Below are 7,900 nucleotides of genomic sequence, written 5' to 3'. Positions count from 1 at the left end.
TTCTGGCCTTTTGTCTGTATACACGGTGCTGCTGTGAGCATCATCGAACATACGTGTCTTCGTGCACTCGTGGTTATTTTCCTACCACCTCTTTCTGAATATGAATGAAGACCTAGGGTCTGAAGGGCCTTGCTGACGCCTTTCCCATTCCTAGTGCTGTGTGATGGTGTGCAGTTGGCGGTGGGGGACTCAAAGTGTGACTGCAGTGTGTACGCCAGTTATCTGTGGCACCACACGGCAAAATCCATCAGGCTACTCAAGCTTCAGCTGGAGAACCTCAACAGCTGCCTCGGCAGGTCAAGGGTGAGACCCGGGGCTCTCTTCTGCCTCTGCAGGCTCTGGGGCAGGGAAGCCTTGCCTGACCGGCAAGTGGAAGTGGCCTGGTGCACAGCGCAGCACAGATCTGTGGTATCAGCACCTCTTCATCAATCTGGTGAGACCGAAGCCAAGTCTCAAAACAAACATTTCCTGTGTGAACAATGTGTTTGTTACATTTTCCTCATTTGTTTATGATGGCTGTGTCAACCACACTGATTTCCATAAACACTGCCAATCTTGGGATGTTACACTCTCAACAAAAGTAGCTGAGTACAAACAGCATTCCTCAGTTTTAATTCATATTGTCTAAACATAGCAGATGTTGATAAAATCAGCCAACAAGAAAATACAACAAAGGAGACCATTTTGAGGGGGGCTTTGGATTCAAATGCATTCCAGATTGACCCAATGATACAATATTAATGGAATGGATCATTTAAATGTCATATTTGGCTCCTATAGAACCATAAAACAGGCTTGCCTGAAGCTTTTGCAGCTCCCAGACTGTAAATGCACAGGATGGCTGTGTCTGCATCTGCCGTGCCCGGTTCCTGTGGTCTTGCTCCGCCATCGCTGATTTGATTGTTTATTTTTGCACGTGTGCTGCTGCCGGTGAGTTGCAGCCTCAGCCCTGGACACACTGAGAGTTGAAACTCTCCCGGAGGTTGCCCCTGCTCTTCCATAGACCATGTCAACCCACGGGGCAGTATTTCCAGGGCCCAGCATGGGACATGGTCTTCCTTAATTTAGAAACTCTTCATCTCTCCTTAAATGTCATCCGGGCAGTCGGGTGTTCCTAATCCAAGCAGGTGTGACTACAAATAAGGAGACATCAGCAGATGAGGAGTTTGACGATTGGTCACGCTTTCTATTGGCTACCGGGGAATAACACCCAAAGGGCACTGGCAACCTCCTGGCACGGAGTCACCAAACATCAGACTAGAGTGAGCAGTAGGGCCGGAATCGTCCATAGTAAGGGGTGACATGTTGACTTTGAATATGGACACTGAGCCTTTGCTTATTATGAGTCAGGGAAAGAGATAAAATGTAATATTGTGTCTTTGCCTTTAAATGAGAGTTTGGATTCTAAGAGAGTCTCTGGAATCAGATGCAGCTGTCGTGGGACCCAGAGTTGCTCTGGCTGGTGACCCTGGTGGTGGGAGAACTTCTCAGTGCAGTCTGGGTCCTTCCTGGGCTGCCTCCGCATCCCTGGGATTCTCTGGCCCGAAGAGCTGACCTTTCTCAGGCTCCATTGGAGCGCAGTCCATGGCAGACAGCCTTCAGAGGGCTTGGTCAGGCCTGGAGAGTGCCCTGCTCCCTGGAGCTGCTGCATCTGTGTGTGCACAGCCCGCTGCTGGGCGTGGGGCTGCCGCTCTGTATCATATGCCTAGAGTAATGCTCATTGCCTTCAGCTGCTTTAAAAAAGTAAATTCTGGGCTGGGCATGTGGCTCAAGCCTGTAATCCCAGCACGTTGGGAGGCTGAGGAAGGTGGATCACTTGATGTCAGGAGTTCGAGACCTGCCTGGCCAACATGGTGAAGTACCATCTCTACTAAAAAAAAATAATTAGCTGAGTGTGGTGGCTTGTGCTTGTAATTCCAGTTACTTGGGAGGCCAAGGCAGGAGAATCACTTGAACCCAGGAGATAGAGGCTGCAGTGAACTGGGATGGTGCCATTGCACTCTAGCCTGGGCAACAGACTAAGACTCTGTCTAAAAAAAAAAAAAAAAAAAAAAATATATATATATATATATATATATATATATAATAAAAATAAACCCTATAAAGTTCTTAAAATAGAACTTATGTAATAAGCATCCTTCTTATTAAAATGATTGCCACTATTGATCTTGTTCCTAGATCATGCACATTCTTGCTCACAGAAGTCCATTTACCCAGCTTGTGTCACATGCGGAGCTGTGTGGAGGATGTAGGGGAGTCATTCCAGTTGGCAAGGGAGTGGGGCTCAGCGGAGGGACAGAGGTGCTCACCTTCACATGGAGCCTTTGACACAAGAAGGAAAAAAACCTAACCAATTGCTTGTTTGACTAAAGGCTTATTAAGGAGGAGACATGAAACAGGGTGATATGTCTTCATCATGGCACAATGTTAATTCATAGAATTTGGTTTTTATTCCAATGGCAACATTCAGGTCCATTTTGTAGGCGGAGAAATTAAGACCAAAGATGCTAAGTGAGTTTTGCCACACAGACTCTGGAGGCATCTCTAAACGTAGGCTAGTGTTTGTTAGGCCCTTGTCTACACTGCCCTTTTTACTCAAACTTTCTATGATCTTTAAACCAAGGAACTCGTTATGCTGCCGAGAAGAAAAACTACGGTGTTTAATGCCCACGTAACTACAGTACTTTGTTCAGCGTCTTTGCAAAATGTTCACGAAAGACGAACACTTTCCAGCTGCAGGAGATCGTAGACAGGAAGCAGTAAAAATGCCAATTAAAAAAAAATTTCTATTCGGCTTTGGACACCAAAGAGTTGTTATTAACTTTTCTTTTCTTTTGTTTTTTTTGAGACGGAGTTTGCTCTTGTTACCCAGGCTGGAGTGCAATGGCGCGATCTCGGCTCCTGGGTTCAGGCAATTCTCCTGCCTCAGCCTCCCGAGTAGCTGGGATCACAGGCACGCGCCACCATGCCCAGCTAGTTTTTTGTATTTTTAGTAGAGACGGGGTTTCACCATGTTGACCAGGATGGTCTCGATCTGTTGACCTCGTGATCCACCCGCCTCGGCCTCCCAAAGTGCTGGGATTACAGGCGTGAGCCACCGCGCCCAGCCTGTTATTAAGGTTTTAAAAAATTGACCTTTAATTTCGAAGTAATGACAAGTTTGTACACGGTTGTAAAAACAAATACGGAGTGAGCAATACTGATGAGAGACTGCGTGTACTTTTATGCACCCCCCCATAGCCTCTTGTAAACCTATAGAACCATACCATGCCTAGGGCATGGAATCGACACAGTCAAGACTCAGAAGCTTTCCACCCCCCCAGGACACCCCCCTTTGTCCTTTTGTAGCCACACCCTCCTCCTTCCCCTGTGCACCCACCCGAAACTTGGCAGTCATTAACCTGCTCTCCATTTCTATGACTTCCTATTTATTATACTAATTTTTGCCACTTGCCAACATTTCCATGATTTCATCATTTCACAAAAGTTATGTAAAAATGAATCCTACGGCGTATGACGTTTTTTTTTCACTGAGAATAATCTTCTGGCGATCCATGTTTGTTATGTGTACCAATAGTTCATTTCTTTCTGTTGTTACGCATGTATCACGTTCATTTAAGCTTCCACCCAGTGAAGGACACCTGGGTTATTCCCAGGGTTTGGTTATTACAAATAAAATGGAACATTCTTGTACAGATTTTTGTGTAAACGTCAATCTTCATCTCTCTAGCATACATGCTTGAGAGAGCAGCCGCTCAGTAATCTTGTCACTGCATGTTTAGTTCTTCACGTTCAGAGTGTTTTCCAGAGTTCCAGAGTGACTATATCATTTTACAGTCTCACCCGCACTGTACGAGGCATTGTTTCGCAGCACCCTTGCTAGCATTTGGTGTTATTACTTTTTAAATTTTCGCTGTTGTGAGAGGAATACAGCGGTATCTCGTGCTATGCATCTTATTCAGTTTGCATTTCTAAGGCTAACGATGTTGAGCATCTTTTTCTGTGCTCATTTACATCTATGCATCTTCAGTGAAATGTCTCTTCGTCTCTTTTGTCTGTTTTCTAAAGGATTCTTTTTTTCTTTTTTACCGTTGAGTTTTGAGAGTTTTTTTTTTTTTTTAACATATTCTAGGTAGGTTCTTAGTCAGATATGTGTCTTACAAATATTTTCTCCTAATCTGTATCTTGTCTTAATATAGGATCTTTCACAGAGAAAAAGTTTTGAATTTTGATACAGTCCAGTGTATCAATTTTTTTCTGTTATTAATTGTGTTTTTGATATCTATTTAAACACTCTTCGCCAAAAATGAAATCACATATATTTTCTCCTATGCATTTCCTAAAAGTTTTATGGTTTTACTTTTTGAGTTTAAGTCCATGACACATTTTGAGTTAATTTTTGTATGACGTCTGAGACTTAGGTCGAGGCTTATTTTATTTTGCCTTTGGATGCCGAATGGAGACCATTTGCTCATAAGCTATCTTTACACCATTAAATTGCTTTTACAAGTTTGTTAAAAATCAGTGGGACATATTTGCATGGGCTGACTTCTGGATTCTTCAGCTGGTCCCGTGACATACATGCTCACCCCTCTGCCAATACTACATAGTCTTGATTAATGTAGTTATATAAATCTTGAAATTGGGCACTGATTCATCCCACATTATTTTTCTTTCTCAAAATTATAGCTATTTTCATTCTTTTGCCTCTTCATATACCTTTTGGAACAGTCTTGTTTATATCTACAGAAACTCTTGCTGAGATGATGATAGCAATTGTTAAACCTGTTTATCAGTTTTGGGGACAGTTGGCATCCTTTCTATTTGAGTCTTCCAATCCATCAACACCATATGTTTCTCTGTTTATTTAAAGTACCTCTTTTTTCATCAACATTGTGTAATTTCTGGCTTACATGTCCTGTGTATGCTTTGTTACATTTGCACTGTATCTTTCTCTCTTTTTTTGTGATCAATTTCAATGGTATTGCATTTTTACTTTCCGTTGAAAGGCCATATGTCCATGTTGATTGCTGGCATGTAGAAATACAATTGGTTTCTTTATGTTTATTTTATATCCATGACCTTGCTGAGCTCACTTACTAGTTCTAAGAGTTTTTTCTCTTCAGATTCTTTGTGGTTTTATATGTAGACCACGTGTCATCTGCAAATGGAGACTGATTCATGAGTTTCTTTTCTGATCTGTGGCCCTTTGTTTCCTTTTCTTGCTTTTTTTGCACGGACTCGACAGAACTTCCAGAATTGTGTTGAACAGGAATGTTAGAGTAGCCATCTTTACTTTGTCCTCGACCTTAGGGAGAAAACATTCGGTCATTCACTTATTCTATTAAGTATGATGTTAGCTTCAGGGTGTTTGTGGACATTCTTTGTCAAGTAGAGGATGTTTCTATTCTTAATTTTTTGAGAGTTTGTAAAAATCATGCATGAGTATTGAATTTTGTTAACTGCTTTTTCTGCATTGTTCGATACAACTGTGATTTTCTCAGGGGTATAGCTCAGAGGTAGAGCATTGGACTGTACAATCATGGGATTTTTCTTTTTTAGTCTGCATTATAGTGGATTGCAATGATTCCTTTTCAAATACTGAGCCAGCGTTGCATCTTTTAAATAAAACCCAGTTGGTACTGAGTGTCATTCTTTTTACATATTGTAGGATTCTATTTGCTAATATTTGCTAAAGATTTTTATACTATATTCACCAGGGACACCACTCTTTATTGCTTTTGTTGTGCTGTGTTTGTCTAGTTCTGAACTGGGACGTGTTCATTCCTCTTCTATTTTCTGAAATGATTCTACAGAGTTGGCCTCAATTCTTCTTTCAATGTTTGGTAGAACCAGTGATACCACCTGGACCTGGAGATTTCCTTTCTGGGTGTTTGTTAATTATGAATTCAATTGTCTTAATAGTTTTAGGGCTAATACAATGATCTTTGAAATAATTAGTATGGTAGTTTGAGTTTTCTAAGGAATTACTCCATATCATCTAATTTGTCAGATTTATGTGTATAGAATTGTTCATTGTATTTCCTCATTATCCTTTTTTTTGAACAGGTTAAATTAATTTTTATTTGCTTTCTCTGATTTTACAATAATCTCCCTCACAAAGGTCTTTTACAAACAAAGCATATATCCTGGGTGTGTAATACAATGTTATAAGTTAATTATTTTTTCCACACAAGTTGCAAAGTTATCAATGTATCATATGAGAATTCCCATAAGGGACCAAATTTAAAACAAAACAATTATTTTAAATTTACCAAGTAGAGATTTTCTCAGTAATCATTCATCTCTGCATTCACATCTACGTATATTCTTGTGATAAGCAAACCGACTCAAATGATTGAAGTTATCCCACCATTCAACAAGAAAAGCCTCTACAATAATTTGAAACCATGGTGTTCTCTTAATTTTGTAAGTAGCTGCTGTTTTCAGAAGTTCTTCTAGTCCTTCCTTTGAGATATGACGGTAGCTTTTAATCTCATTCGGATCTAGACTCAAAGTGACATTCTTCCTCACAAATAAAACGCAATCAATTTCATGTTCACCCCAGATACCATCAGACTGAGCCTCGTAGTGAACTTGTGTGAAATAATTTCTCCTGGAGGCACTGCTTCCGCGGGGATTCCTAATCAGCTTCAGATGCTTCCACGCTGCTTGCCTTACTTCGGGGCAACACTTTCCTCAAGCTTGCCTGAAATACCTAATGGATGACTACAACAAGTATTGGTGAAACAACCTGGAAGGGCAATCTTAGCGTCTGAGCTTCCCTCTAGCAGGAGCTTATTTCTGGTGTTGAGTAAGAAGACACTAAAAGCCCAATGCAGTGATTCTTTTTCAGTGTTTTCATTCAGGTGACAATTCTTCTTGGTCTCAGCACCAATTTTGTTGTAATTTTCATCAGTAAGGTTACACATGTCTGCCAAGAGCTGAACCTGTTGCTCATAGAGATGGCTGATATTTATTTCAAGCATTGTTACAAAGTGTCAGGTGTGTCCTAGAACACTGAGCAGCCTCCAGCTTGTACACCAGCCAGCCAGCCAGCTGTGTGCCCTTTTGGGTTCTGTCCTCTGCATGCACTGACCTCTTATCCTTTTGATGTCTGCAGGGAAGATGATATCCCCAGTTTCCTTCCTGATATTGAGGTTTTGGGTTTTCTCCCTTAATCCTCTGTCAGTTTTGCTAGTGGTCTGCCAGGTTTATTGATCTTTTCAAAGTGCCAACTTTTAAAAAACTGGCACTCTTTCTTAGTTTTCTCTTTTCAGCATCATTGATTTCTGCTCTTGTTATTTCCTTCTTTCTGCTTGCTTTAGTTAATTTTGTTCTTCTTTTTCTAGGTTCTTGGGGTGGTAAATTAAGTTATTAATTTGAAACGTTCATCTTCTAATGTATACACTTCGTGGTATACATTTCCCTTCCAACACTACTTTAGCTGTTTCCTGCAATTTTAATATGCTGTATTTACATTTTTATTGACTTCCATGTATTTTTTAAATTTCTCTTGAGATTGCCTCTTTGATTCATAGATTTTCAGAGGTGTTTAGAGAGTTTTTAGTTTCCACATATCTGGATATTTTCTGATTTATGATTTCTGGTTTGTTTCTATGTGGTCAGAGAATGACTTCAATTCATTTAAAGTTGTTGAGATTTTAAAAACGGCACAGAATGTGGTTTATCTTGGTGTATTTTCCTGGATCTCTGGGGAAAAAAGTGCATTCTGCTTATTAGGGGAAGTATTCCATAAGTGTTGATTAGAACCTGTAGTGTTGTTGATTTATTCTGTATCCTTGCTGATCGTCTGCCTACTTATCCTAACAATCGTTGAAGGACAGATGTTGAAGTCTTCAACTGTAATTATGAATTAGTCCATTTCTTTCAGTTCTGT

The 7,900-nt window shown here is 40.5% G+C and overlaps 1 pseudogene; it reads right to left on the bottom strand.

Moving 5' to 3' along the window:
• Positions 1-6,297: 6,297 nt before the first annotated feature.
• On the bottom strand, positions 6,298-6,995 carry LOC100404707 (isopentenyl-diphosphate Delta-isomerase 1 pseudogene; annotated as a pseudogene).
• Positions 6,996-7,900: the final 905 nt, after the last annotated feature.

The sequence above is a fragment of the Callithrix jacchus genome, chromosome 16 (assembly GCF_049354715.1).
Source record: "Callithrix jacchus isolate 240 chromosome 16, calJac240_pri, whole genome shotgun sequence".
In the NCBI taxonomy this organism is placed as follows: Eukaryota; Metazoa; Chordata; class Mammalia; order Primates; family Cebidae; genus Callithrix; species Callithrix jacchus.
This window is presented reverse-complemented; position numbering and strand designations above follow the sequence as displayed.